Genomic DNA, 15,350 nt, shown 5'->3' with positions numbered 1-15,350 from the left:
CACACACACACACACACACAGATGCAGCTTGTGTCAGACATATTATGATTTGGTAGACATACTATAATTAATCAGAAATACTACATTTAGTAGAAATGCTATGTTTTAGCAGAAATACTATAATTAATCAGAAATACTACATTTAGTAGAAACGCTATGTTTTAGCAGAAATACTATAATTAAGCAGAAATACTATATTTAGCAGAAATCCTATAAAATAGCAGAAATAGTATGATTTAACAGAATAGTAATAACTTAAATAGAAAAATTGGAAAAGCAAAATGGACAGTTGAAAAAATGCTGAACATGGTAAGGGCCCCTCAAATATACTTGTTGAAAGGTAAAAAATTGACAAAAAAAGAAAGAAAGAAATAACAGCCAGCAGATACACACAATTAAAATTATGGACACATATGGAAATACAAATGCACAGAGAGACACACACACAGGATGTAATCCAGTCAACCAGTCTAAATATAATCAATTTGAATCCTACAATGAGATGGGGCCATAAAAAGGGTCTCTCTCTCTCTCTCACACACACACACACACACACACACAGGGGCTCTAGGTGCTTCTAGGGGCTAGAACGGTCATTCTTACACCGTTTTGTTCAGAAGAGATGGGGGAATCGTCAAGTGTTGACAATTTATCATTAAAATATGAATTATTAAAGATATTTGACTTCTAATGTACCCTAACTGAGTAGGGGCGAAGAGAAAACTGCCTTGACCTCCCCTCAAACGACGCTTTGTAACTCTAAATCTGTTTGGAGCATCGATATCATTCTTTCACCGTAAGAGACAGCAGGCTTTGGTGAATAATCATGGAAATTTTCAGGTCTCAGTGGAAATCCATCAAAAAGATATGACGAGAGAAAAAAGTGGTTCATTTCCAGAGTTTGCAATCTGAAGAAATCTGAGCGAGGGACAAATTTCCTACCCTCAAACAAGTGTAACTCATCTCAGAACGGTAATAGGTGATAAAAAAATTCTTGAATTGTGAGCGTCAGGAGTGTCTGAAGATATATTGGCACAAGCCTCATGTCTTAACTTCGCTTTGTTAGGGAGATATGACGATTGCATGTTGCAGACATGTTTTAGCACAAATAAAATGATTCGGTATAAATACTATGATTTGGCACATATACTATATTCAGCACATATAGTATAACATAACAGAACTTCTAAGACTTAGTAGTAATACTATAACATAGCAGAAATATTATGATTTGGCACAAATACCATGATATGGCAGAAATAGTATGACTTTGTACAAATACGATGCTTTTGTACAAATACTATGTTTTGGTTCGAATACTATGATTTGCAACAAATACTACGATTTGACACAGGCACTATGATTTAGTACAAATACTACAAATTGGCAGAAATACTGTGACTTAGTAGTAATACTATAAAATAACAGATATACTGTGATTTTGCAGACATAGTATGTTTTTGCAGATATACTACGATTTCGCTCAAATACTGTGAAATTGCAGTAATACTATGATTTTGAAGGAATACCATGATTTGGCAAAAATACCATGATTTGGCACAAATACAGTTATATGGCAGAAATACTATGATTGGGTACAAATACTATGATTTGTCAGAAATACTGCGTTTTACCACAACTTCTGAGATTTGGTTGAAATACTGTGATTTAGAAGAAATACTATGAATCCATACAAATACAATGCTTTGGCACAAATACTATGATTTGGCACAAGTACTATGATTCAGTACAAATACTATGATTGGGCAGAAATACTATGTTTCAGTACAAATACTATGATTTAGCAGAAATACTGTTTTCACATAAATACTATCTTTTGGCAGAAATATAGTATTCTTTCACCGTAAGAAACAGCAGGCTTTGGTGAACAGTCATGGAAATTTTCAGGGCTCTGTTGCAATCCATCAAAAAGATATGATGAGAGAAAAAAGTGCCTCATTTCCAGAGTTTGAAATCTGATGAAATCTGAGCGAAGGACGAATTTCCTACCCTCAAACAAGTGTAACTCATCTCAGAACGGTAATAGGTGATAAAAAACTTCTTGAATTGTGAGCATCAGGAGTGTCTGAAGATATATTGGCACAAGCCTCATGTTTCAACTTTGTTTCGTTAAGGAGATATGACAATTTGAAAATGCCTCTCATTAGAGAAATCCAGCGGTGATTTTGAACAAACTCTCCATTGACTTTCTATGGACAGTTTTCAGACTTTGTGCTGCTCTGAGGAGATTTGCAAAAAATGTATAACTCCCACAACAATGATAGTGACAATTTCTGAAAGCCAGCAAAAAATACCTACACTGTAAAAGAGAAAATGTTGAGAAAACGTAAAATTTCAAGGCAACATGATGCAAGAGATTTTTGAGTTTTCTCAACTTTTGCCAACTGTTGTTGACTCAACTAAGATTTACAAGTTCTGCCAACTTGGATCTTCTTGTTCACCTAATTAGGATAATCCTGGAAGTCTAACGAAGAAATTCTGGTTTCAATGCCATGTATTTCTGCCTTCACCAAACACAGATATTCTTGTTGAGTAATCATACAATTCTTACTCCAGTGAGTTGAAAATTTACCTATATAAACAAAGGAAAATGTATGTTGTTATTATACTTGAAAAAACACTTAATAAATAGATATAGAATAAAACAAAGCACAATTCAATGTTATCTAAAAGCTTATTTATTTTGTTCAACAGTCTTTTCAGTACATTTCAGAATGTCATGGGTAGTAGGGTGAATTTCTGTTAACAAAAACAAAAAGAAAGAAAGAAAAGAAATAACAAACAAACAAAAACGTGTTGCCAGTTTCTTTTGGGTGCTTTGAGCACCCCAGCAGAGACGTTAAAATTCCAGAGTCCAGAACCAAAAAAGAAAAGTGTCCAGCAACTTAATAATTCATGCACACACACCCTGACCGTCTTGTAAAAGCTGAACATAACTATTGCACATTAAATAGGGTAGTGCTACAAACGATTGCCTATGCACCCAGACATTGACATTTTACACAGGCTTACTATGATGAACTATGGAAGTTAAAAGTTATTAGAAATGTTACCATCAATGAAGAGGAAACTAACACTATAACAAATCTTTGACAATACTACAAGACAAATTTTCACCATATATTCTCAACAATACAGATTCATCTGACTAAAATTTACATTTCGAATAATGATTTATCCACTTCACCTTCATATTGTCCGACCAGGCCAAAATAAGATGGCCTGAATTGCTTCAAAGGTAAAACTCATCTGCTTTGGATAATCAATGTTGAGGGCATACAGAAGGCCAAAGAGGTGTGCCAGGGCAGTAGAGAGATCTGGAATGTTATGTAGCACAATGTCCCCTTCCAACACAACTGCATGTTCTCGCACAGACGTATCAGCATCGTCATCTTGTAGGATGGTGAGGATGGCAACTGATGCACCGTTCAACACTGGTTCCAAAATGTCAGTGTCCTGAAGAAAAGTAAAATATGAATTATTGAAAGCTAAGAAAAACTAAAGACAAAACAAATTTCTAAAGATTTTAACTTTAACCTCTATACCATGCTGGTCGTTTGACCCATGGAGGTTTTAAGAAGAAAAAGCTTATTTTCTTTTAATTAATGCCACCTTGTGAGTTTTGTACAAAAATATTTTCTGCTATGGAACAACCACTAACAATGCCCAGCTGCTGCTCAGCAGAAAAAAAGGAGTGAGAGTTATGACAACTGCAATTCCCACTATAAAATTATCTGGACTGCACTGAGAAAGTGTACATTTCCATTTTGGATAAACTCATCCTCTAAAAACATCTCATAGCAATTAGTTTTACTTGCATTACTTTTTTGTACTTACTAATCACTTCAGGAAAACCTCTGCTGCATCTTCTCTTGAGGAAAATGGGCAGGCCTCTCAGTGCCCGTTGGACACAGTGTTGGATGTCTAAAGAGTATTCAGTGGAAAACAAGAATTTCCATTAGTGAAGTAACATGGTGTACTATACACAATGCAAAATCAGAACTCTCATAGTAATGAAAGTAAAGCACCCCCCCCCCCCCAAAAAAAACAACAACAACACCATGTTAACAATTTTACTTTCGTTTCATTGTACTGTATTTATTCTTATTTTATTCTAATTTTTGCTTCATAACTTTTGCACTGTCCACTTCCTGCTGTGACAAAACAAATTTCCCACATGTGGGACTAATAACCTTTATTAGTCCCACATGTGGGACTAATAAAGGTTATCTTATCTTATCTTATCTGTTTTACAAATTAAATAAAATACTGCCAAATAAGAACAAAGCAATGACTCATGACATTCATTTTTACTGACATATCCACTGATGTGTTTTATTTGAAGCCAACATCTTTTTCAGTTTCTGTTAAGAGAAGTATACTCTCTTCTGAAAATGTCAGATAAAGGAGCACTTCACTCACCTGTTCATCAAGTTTATCCAGGAGGTCTTCCATCTCCTCACCAAGAGCTCCCTTCTTAGACCAGTACAGTTTCAGCAGGCCAGGCACAACTTTGTCAAGGGATGCATTGAAGGTCCCCAGGAGGTCTTTGCTTGTGATCCGATGAAATTTTCAGATATCTAAACAATACATTCACCAAAATATTGTCATTTATTCAGCACAGAAAATTCCTGGGTAGCTGTCTTGGACAGTCTGCACCATGTTATATGCCTGACTGTGTCATGAACAGCAAAACCTACCTACTTCAAAAATCTCTCATGAATACGTCTTTTGCACAGGAATAGAAACACCCCCCACAAAACCCAGTATCAATATGAAAATACATATTATGTTCTAAGTTGCACCAAAATCTGTGACCTGCCTTAGTATTCTTTCCCTAACAATCTCAGACTATAGAAGTCCTATTTCTAGCACAAAAAGAAAAAAAATACATGCTAAGTCAAAATTATGAGATTGCCTTTCTGTTTCACAATTTCGATTTAGCATGGGGACTCTTGTACTGGCAGAAATGTTCAGGGTAAGGATTTCAATATAACACTGGCAAGGGCCTTGACTGGAGTGGTAGCACAAGATAATAAAGTTGGCCAATGCATTACCCCAGCAAATACCGTACTGCTTCAATATAAGTATAAATCATGCCCAATTTGAATAATAATTAAATTATGAATAAATTAGGACAGTCTTACCTCCTCAGAGGAAAACAGCGCAGGTCATCTCTCCTGGACCTCAGATACCATAGGCTGACACTCCACGACCTCTCTCCGCCTGAGAGAAAATGTTTGCAATAATGAAACATTTCAATATAATGTAGAAAAAAAAAACGAGAAAAAAAAGATTACGGATCGGACTCCCCGATCCTTACTGCGCATGTGCAAAGTCGGACCGTACAGATCGCGTCTACCCGTGGAATTGTACATAAAATCAATACTCCACCAACAAAAAGGCTCTCAAAACAATACAATACTTTCCACAGCTTTGAAGGATGGGTCAGGTGTATCCTTCGTGGCCCACCCTATGCCAGAATTCATAGCGCGGCCCAGCCGAATCTAGTTTCAAACAATGGCGGCAGCCACTTAGTTTTAATATTACTCTTATTACTCTTTCTGGGTCACAAAGTAAACTTTTAAGGTATTTTCAGGCGAGAATGTAGCTGTGTAAATTTCAAATATCTGCTCAGTTTATTAAGACAACACATTTTTGCAAAAATGCTTCTACGTTTTCGGAGACGTCTGTTACCACCAGCTTCGATAGCTAGCTGGGGATTCAAGGCTCGCTAGAGCAGCGAGAACAGCGAACTCCCGGCATATCATTTTCAACCCCCTGCACGGTCCTTCGCTAGCTTAAACATGATATATAAGTCCCTTAGATGACTTAAATATGTTATTGTTTGGCTTTTTTTCAGTGCTTTACTCGTTCCACCCTCCTGGGTCCTCAGGAGGATGCAGCCTAGCGCTTGTAGAAAATCCTAATAACAGATGTCGTTAGCTTACCTGCTAGGGCAAATGGCCGGCAGCTCCCGCACCTGTCCAAAAAATGGTCAAATAATACACTCCAACTTCAGACCAGGTAAAATCCGTAATGGTCGAAAAATTGTAATTTTCATCCAACTTTGGCCACGTTTGTTCAAATTTTCTTAGCAGGTTTTCAGTCCAGAACACATCGACAAACCACTATCACACAGTCTGCTCAGACTCGTTTGGTCTAGTTCAAACTTATTCAGACCACAACGTGTGCCAGTCACCTACGGGGTTTCCCACCGGTTCCCAACTCGACTCAAAAAATCTACTCAAAAGTTGATAATCTTTGTTATGCTCGCTAGAAAATCTTAGTTAGGACAACAATGGAAGAAATTTGTTGGGCAGACAAGCTATTTTAGGTTGTAAATGGAAAGTTTTATTTCTAAGTCAGTTTAATTTGAAAACTTTACTCAAATCAACAATTACTAGTTATCGTTTTTACAGTGTACGTTTTGATGTGTAATTTGTGTGGGTTGAGTGGAAATTGAGCGAGTATCAAGTTGTTCAGACATGAAGAGAAAATTCAGAACGGACCGGTGCTCACTCTGAGTTAATTGCATAGCAACCATAACAACGCATGTATTTTCTGAAAAATCACAATTTTGCTTTTCAAGCATTCACACTAATAATAAAGATTAGAAGAACAATACTGTGAATGCTTTTCAAGTATTCACACTAATAACTCAAATAACTCAAACACTTGAATTAATTGTTGCCACTTTATTTATGAAAGGTTGGGGTCAGAGACAGCTCAGTAGGTAGAGTGTTTGCCTTATTAATCACAAGTCTGGGGGTTCAAAGCCACCGAAAGGCTAACCTGAGGTACCCCTGAGTAAGGTACCATCTCTGCACACTGCTCCCCAGGCGCTGGACTGGTGGCTGCCCACTGCTTTACTGAGTGAATGGGTTAAATGCAGAGGGCTCATTTCCTATGGGACTAAAAAAAAGTATACAGTATTATTATGAATTAAAATGTTAAATATCAAAATTCAAATTTCTGTGTTTACATGTTATTTTTATATGGTAAATGGACTAGTACTCAGAAAGGCTCTATCCTATTCACCCAATCACGCATACATTTAGCACTTTTTTCTGTATCTGTGTGTTGTCTAACATTTACACAGACACTCACACTATTGTGGATTCACTGAGCAAAACTCATGGTTTATTATGTTGTTCGAAGATACTTCCATTAAAAAGACTGGAGTAGCTGGGGAATCAGTACAAATTTTCACAACACTTGAGAGTAAAACAATGAGAGTAAAAAGAAAGAAACATGGATGTGCCCTTTGGGAAGGTGTTTTGACCCTTTTGTAATCTGATTACAACCAGAAGAACATCTGTACAGCAGCAGAAGACCACACTGGGTGACACTCCTCTGAACTAAGGAGTCAGATTTGGCGTAAACAATACAAAAGTGTGGATCCATTCTGACTTATCATTACTTCAGGCTACTGATAGTAGTGTAGCATTTAAACACCACAGCCTACTTACATGCCATCTCACAAAGTTCAGATCATCTCAAACAGGTTTCATGGATATGACAGTACTGTACTCAAATAACCTTCACAGCTCAGGTGACTGTGAAGGTCACCTGAGCTGTGAAGGTTAGGGAGCGCCTTTTTAATTTGGCAGAATTTGGATGTCATGGATGTGCAGCACGTTGAAACCAAGCACACCATTGTTTTTCTTGTGACATTACCAATAAGTTTGATGTGTCACATGGCCCTCTTCCTATTGAAAAAACAAAAGTTGTATCCAAGATGGCCGACTTCTAAATGGCCACCATGGTCACCACCCATCTTGAGGAGTTTGCCCCCTCACATATACTAATGTGCCACAAACAGGACTTTAATATCACCAACCATTCCCATTTTATTACGGTGTATCCATATAAATGGCCCACCCTGTACATAGACACTGAAGGAGGCGGAACATTCACCACAGAGGAAAAACTGTCACGGCTTGCCCTGGCAACCCGTGTGAATTATAAACGGACCCAAGATACAGACTGCGTAGTAGTGAGTGAGCTTTATTAACAAAAGGGTGAAGTACAACATAAAAGAAAGGGTGGCGAGAAACAGAACTGAAAATACTCTAAACTGGGAAAAACTAAAACTTAAACAACAAAACCAGAACACCAAAACCAGAACCTTGCAGGGAGAATGTCCAGGAAGATGGGGGGGGGATACACAGAATAACGGAGGGGAATAACACAGACGAACCAGCAACGAGGACGGGTGAACACACACTATGGCTGTATCCCAATTCGGGGTCTGCAGCCTTAAAGTACGCAGCCTCAACGATCCTCAAGGGCCACGTACTCAAAGACCGCTAAGGCCGGAAGTGCGAGGCTTGTGAAATGGGACCGTCTAGCCTCCGTCGCGCTGCCCAGGTTGCCTAGCAACCATAACACCAGCCGCTGGAAATGTTTCATACAGCTTTGTTTGACAGAAATGAAGGAGAACATATTTTGTTCGTGTGTTTGTTTCTACACGAGCTTTGTGTGATTTAATAAGTATCTGAGGCCGAGAGCACAGGACTGTAAAACATGATTGTTGGCCTTCAGTTCTGTACTGAACAGTCATTTAAGATTAGTTAGTAAATAACAATTAGCTAATGTTGTTCATGAGACCAAAGTCAGTGTAAATATGATATGGCCAATATTATAGTTATTATATTAATCATCATAAGTGTGAGGAGTTTTCCTGTAATGCAACTCAGATTGGAATAAATGACACTCAGACAGGTTTTAGATTTTAACGTGCACACGGGTGAGAGCTCGAAGGAGACTCACACACCCTGGAGCAGTCATCAGCCTTTATTTATACTCAAGCATGTTTGCGTCTCTGAAACATGCAGGAAGAGATAACATACAACTGTGCAGGCTTCCTGCAGAGCTTGCACAGCGTGCAAGCTTCCTGCTGAGCTTGCACAACGTAACTTCCTGTTGAGCTTGCACAATGTAACTTCTCTAGTAAAAAAGAGCAAACACATCTAGAAAACCTTAAATGAAATGTACTTCTAAACATAAACATAATAAAATCTTTCAACATCCCCTCCTGTTGTTTGATCTTTTCTCCTATATATATACATAGCAACTCACTAACACTGTATCAGTCTATGGCTACTTGTAAAACATTTTTAGCCAGGACATCATTAATTAGTGGGTTTTGTGAGTATGTTATATCCAGATGTCTATCTCATTATCATCTTCTTCATTCTGTGGTAGGGTGATGTAAGCATCAATTGAAGCAGTTACCATTTTTTGACACCATATTCTTCAAACAAGGTATGACGCATGAAGTGGAAAGACACAATAACAATAGTAGAACACCAACGAAAACAAGTCCTTTAATCAGCTGGGACTTCCAAGAGCCACTTAAAAACCACGTGAGCCAGTCTTCTGTGTTTGTAACATAGTCTTGTTGTTGTGCATCCCTGAGTTGTCTAAGTGTGTTCAGAGCATCAGTCATGTTGGACGAGTGTACATTATCTGGAATGTATGTGCAGCATGTGTTGTTAAAGAGGACACATAGTCCTCCTTTCTCGGCGAGAATCATGTCTAATGCTACCCTATGTTGCATTACTGCAATGCGCAGAACGTCAATTTCTTGATTCTGCTTGTTGTTGATTTTACATGAAGCGTTCAGAAAAAGTCCAAAACGGTAGTCCAACGTCTCGATACGCAGGGCATGTTTCCCAACTCCGACCCATGGGAACAGGGCATGTACCACTTTCTGTCCAGTGGTCCAGAGCTTGAAATCCTGGGGGACATCTGATCCCCAGATCGGGTCATGTGGTTGTACTGCAGAGACGTCTCGTCGTTGTCGTCGAGGCATCGTGGTGTTTCCCACAGTTATTTTAAAGGTGTGATCTGATATGAAGATGGGAGCGCAAACTCCGGTCCAGCCTGGGGGTAGTATGAAATAAGCACGTTGTCCACATAGCCAGGCCATTCCTTGCACCCAGTAAGTGCCGTTAGAGCGGTTGGCTGTGTTCACAGGGGCACCTTCTCCATTTCCAGCGGTCTGATTACAATTAGTGGTGTTGTTCATCTTCTTTCTTTCGGGTGAGTGTCAATAAACTCACCAGAAGTGCAACACTAGCCACTAGGAGGACGAGCGTCTTCATGATGACCAGACACACCTGTGACCTCCGATGAGTAGACTACCGGCGAGAAGTAGAGGGCGGGGTGTACCCGATCAGCCCTCCCTTCACCAATAGATCACCAGGAGTTAGGGGTGTCGGCGTCTAAACGTCTAGGTTGTCACTCACTTTTTTGCAGTGGCTTTGATGAATCCAGGACGGTCTTTCTGCTATTTTGCAGGCAGTAGGTGTGGTGAGTAGCACTTGATAAGGACCTTCCCACCTTGGTGTGCTCCAATTTTTCCTTTGGAGTACTTTGATCAGGATCCAATCACCTGGTTTCAACCTGCAAGATACTGGAGAAGAGTCACACAGCAGTTTGTTGTTCAACACAGTTTCTGTATTTTCTAGCAACTTTGCCATCCACTCTGCTAGAGTAGTCTCTCTAGCTGATTTGTTTACTGGTTCACTCAGTATTAGTAGTGGGAAAAGGTCTTCCATGAATTATTTCAAATGGCGTCAATTTTTTGTGAGCCTGCCTTGTGTTAATCTCATCCACATTTTCACTAGACCTCTACATTCAGGCCATGGTCTCCCTGTCTCTTCCATGCACTTTCTCAATTTTTGCTTGATAGTGCTATTTGTTCTTTCCATTAGCCCTGCACTTTGTGGGTGGTAGGCACAGTGATTTTTTATACTAAATCCCAACGCTTCGGAGACCTTGCTAATTACATCGTTTACAAAATGTGTTCCATTGTCTCATCTTATTAGGGACGGTATGCCATATGTTGGAACAAAATGGTTGCATAGGCATTTTGCTACAGAGATTGCATCTGCCTTTTTCACAGGATAAATTTCTGGCCATTTTGAGAACACGTCTATAATCACTAGAGCGTATTTTTGAACCTTGGCTTCATTTAGCTCAATAAAATCCATGTGAATGGTATGAAAAGGATGAGGTGGTGTGGGAAAGTTACCTCTTCTTGGTCTGAGGTTTCCCTGTGCATTATGTTTTTGGCAAATCATGCATGTTCTGACAAATTCCTTTGCTGAATTCTCGAAATTTTGAGTAAAGAAATGTTTAGAGATTATATCTACCATCTCCCTCCGGTTGACACATGAGTGGAACCGTGTGTCACTAATGCTGCTGTTCTGTGTAGGGATTTTGGTAGTATTGGTTTACCATTACAGGTCATCAAATCATTTTCTAGCTGTGCACCACATTTCAACCATTTCTTTTGTTCTGTAGTTAGTGCGGCTTTGTGTTCGGTTTTAAGCACATCAAGTGGTATTTGCATTGAGGATTCAGACATTAATGTGTCTATAGTTTGTTGTGCTGCTGCTTTTGCGGCTTGATCTGCGAAATTATTACCTTTAGTGACCTCTGAGTTGTCTTTCTGGTGTGCAGCACATTTACATAATGCTAACTGTTTTGGCAATGTTATCACTTCCAACAGTGCCTTTGAAAGATTTCCATGTTGCACTGGATTGCCAGTAGAAGTAATCATACCTCTATTCTGCCAAATTTTCGCAAAATGATGTACTGCTGAAAAAAAACATACTAACTGTCTGTGTGTCTCTCTGTCTGTCTGCGTCCTTGACACAGTCAGCTCCTTTTATGGGCATGTAGTTCCTGTTACACACACGATTTCCTGTCACAGACATACCACAGGCACACATATTTCCTGTTTCTCCAGACTAACCAAACTCTTTGTTGAACTTTCCATATAGCAACAATAAGTGTCCAACATTTGAGAGTTGTCTCACATGTGTCAGGTAAGACAAATTGGCTTAGATTTAAAATTGAAGTCACTGCATGGGGCACTTTGATGATTAAAGTGTGTCCTAAAACAATGTCAGCTGACTTTTTACTGCCTCCGCTGCGGCTACACCGGTTGGCACACATGTGGGCAGGCCTGACGCAACAGAGTCTAATTTACAGAAGTAAAATGCAAGCAGGCGTTGTTTTTCTCCAAATGCCTGTGTTAAAACAGCTTTCACGTAACCTGCACTTCCATCTACATGTAAGTAGAAAGGCTATTTCCAAGTTACTGAATGCTTCTTCTTCTTTTCTTTTTTTCCTCTGTAGATACAGCACTACATATTTTCTTAAGGCATTTTGGACAATTTCTATTTCATTTTAAAATAATTCATATATCTCACACATGTTACATATGTCAAACTTCTAAATTGGGAGAACTTTGCATTGCTTACAGCTCATAGCTCCCAGCTCATAGCCCACAGCTCTAAAACTAGGCATCAGTAAATCATTTGCCTAATCATTTCGTGTCACTGTGATCCACAAGTATGATCACAAATTTGTTTTTCAAACCAACAAAACAAACAAACAAAAACAAAAACAAGTTGCTGATGGCATGAACGCTTTACACACATGAGTTGGGACACAAAAAGAAAAAGAACTGCTGTCAGAAACAAAGCAGAAGTGTGAGGAAAAACTGAGCTCACAGACTGCTGCATGTGTGAGCTTTTAATATCATGCAGCTTCTGCTCTGAAAAACAAAAAACAAAAAAATTAATACAAAATAGTGTGTAACTTGCTCATTAGCTTGGTAGTGTCCACATATTTAATTCAACTTCTCAGTCTTGTAGCTTTAGCTGTTGTATACAGGGTTTGGCTCATTAGTTGTTAGTATAGGTTTGCGCTTCACCTTAACAAAGTCCCATCTAAGATGACAGGTTTACAAGCAGGTCAAGTGTCTCTATACACCTGATTAGATTTGGTATTTTCTTTATTTTCTTCATCTCATATATCATTGTACTGAGTTTGAGCAAACCTTAAGCTTGAGTCAGACTACTTTTAACAATCATCCACCTCACATCATAACTGACTGAGGTGCCTCTTCTTATTAATAGTATGTCATTATTAATGTTATCATTGTGTTGTTTTTTCCTTTTTTATAACAGCAATAGTATATTACAATACACTACTTTACTACTAATATACAATAGTATATTAGTTCATATTTTATTATGTATCCATCACAGGTCTGTGTGAATCTGCAGCTTCACACCTTCCCAAGCTGGAGACATTTTCCTTGGCTGAACAATAACACAGCCATAATATAACCTTATGCATCTCTTTAATTGTTTAATATATTTTCGTGTGAATTATCTGGTTTCATGCATTCTATTCATTCTAGGCACGGTCGTCATGCCAACTATGTTTCATTATTAATACCAGTTTACAAATTGTTTTCCTTCCTATTATTAGTGTGAATACATTAGATAAGCTCTATTTTAATTTAACCTTTTGTTTATTCCACTTCATTCCTCTTTTCATGCTTCAAAATATTACAACTCTTGAATACGCTTTGTTTTCTTTTTAGGATTCTTTTCAGTATTTATTTCTACTTGGAGGGTTTCTTTTAATTTAGTCAATGCGGAGGGGCTACATTTTCCCTCCCATGTGGGACATTTAGGGGTTTTTTTTGGATTTCTCCATCTACATGCACTAATTTGTCCGGCGCCTGGACATTTTTTCCTCTAACCACTGCTCGTTAGCAGTGAGTTTTGAAGCTTCGTTACCCATTTTAATCCTTTACAACTACACAACTGCGGCACCTTCTCTGGCACGAGAATCGAGAGAGGTAGTTGACACAGCCTTCTACTTTCAAGCTATTCTTAAAAGCGGTGTCAGCTTTACGTGATAAAACACGACCTTTTTCTCTCTTCACCAGTACTTGGGTGGCCAACAGTAAACAAATTAGTGGAATAGTTCAGCCTCCTTATTGTGCTGTAAAATCAACTTATTCCACCAACACAAAAATAAAACAATACAAAAACAAAACAATACCTTTATACGCGCGCTACCTTTACCCACTACGGGGGAGCTACCAGTCCCAGATGAGCTCTATTTTATTTTAAAATGCTACCAGCCTTCTTCAGGCGAGCTTTTACATGCTATCAGCCCCTCTGGGCGAGCTTACACGGTTTTACGCAACATGTCTCAGAGTGTCAATATTCACCTGCTTGTTGAGTTATTGCCGGGTTGTCAGGTCCTCCTCATCGACCCCCACCGTCGTGGACCACTTCTAAAAACGCTGGCCAGAACCCGAATTTCAACGTCTCTGGACTTTTTATCCTGTACCTAGACAGGAGCTGTCGACAGACTTCAGCGCGGGCTTCTCACGACGTCAGGACTCGATGAGGTTTTCCCGTGGGATCACACAAAAGTGTTATGTTACTCCGGCTCGGAGGACCAAGAAATGTGAGTTTTCCTGTAATGCAACTCAGATTGGAATAAATGACACTCAGACAGGTTTTAGATTTTAACGTGCACACGGGTGAGAGCTCGAAGGAGACACACACCCTGGAGCAGTCATCAGCCTTTATTTATACTCAAGCATGTTTGTGTCTCTGAAACATGCAGGAAGAGATAACATACAACTGTGCAGGCTTCATGCAGAGCTTGCACAGCGTGCAGGCTTCCTGCTGAGCTTGCACAACGTAACTTCCTGTTGAGCTTGCACAATGTAACTTCTCTAGTAAAGAAGAGCAAACATATCTAGAAAACCTTAAATGAAATGTACTTCTAAACATAAACATAATAAAATCTTTCAACAATAAGTTATTACAGCAGTGAGTTTGAACTCAAATCAAATCACTTCTATTGTCACATCACATGTACAGGTACACTGGTACAGCACATGTGAGTGAACTCTGTCAAATACTGAGCGCCAGTAAAGATTCAAGTTGCAGTTATTTACATTTCCTATCACCTTAAATCTTCACTCAAAGATAAGTATCTCTGACAGTGTATATGTAGATATATTATATATAAGAGACAAATATTGTCCGTTTAATATGTTGGCTTTACTAAATTTGGCTCAATGCTTACATATATGTGTAAAAGGAAAATATACGAGCTGTGATAACTGTTTCTGATAGAATGAAGAGTAGACTGATATATGAAATATTCCTTTATTGGGTGAGAAAATCAGACCATGTCATAACTGCTTTAAGTCATACAGAATAGATATCAGAGCCTTAAACAGGCTGACTTCTGCTAAATGGGTCAAACTGGGCAGAAAATATACAAACATAACATCCTTATAGAATATGATGTAACACTATACATCAACTTACCTCAGAATATATAAAGCATATAAACAATTACAGCAATATGATGCAACAAACACAGCAGTACTACTAATCCAAAATACTCAAAGCTTCATAGAACTGAAACAAACATTTATTTTTAGGTCCATTCTGCTGCTGATACATACTTTAGGTTTCTGAATT

At 38.6% G+C, this 15,350-nt stretch overlaps 1 long non-coding RNA gene across 1 annotated transcript; it reads right to left on the bottom strand.

The window, feature by feature from the left end:
• Nucleotides 1-2,874: 2,874 nt before the first annotated feature.
• On the bottom strand, nucleotides 2,875-6,167 carry LOC109194835 (uncharacterized). Its single transcript, XR_002056572.2, has 5 exons — nucleotides 5,973-6,167; nucleotides 5,169-5,247; nucleotides 4,444-4,601; nucleotides 3,859-3,945; nucleotides 2,875-3,477 (listed from the first exon to the last, which is right to left on the bottom strand). It is a non-coding gene; the product is annotated as an uncharacterized LOC109194835 (long non-coding RNA).
• Between the last annotated feature and the right edge of the window lie 9,183 nt (nucleotides 6,168-15,350).

This window comes from Oreochromis niloticus, linkage group LG15 (genome assembly GCF_001858045.2).
Source record: "Oreochromis niloticus isolate F11D_XX linkage group LG15, O_niloticus_UMD_NMBU, whole genome shotgun sequence".
Taxonomy (NCBI): Eukaryota; Metazoa; Chordata; class Actinopteri; order Cichliformes; family Cichlidae; genus Oreochromis; species Oreochromis niloticus.
The sequence above is the reverse complement of the archived record's forward strand: the minus strand, read 5'-3'. Positions and strand labels throughout refer to the sequence as shown.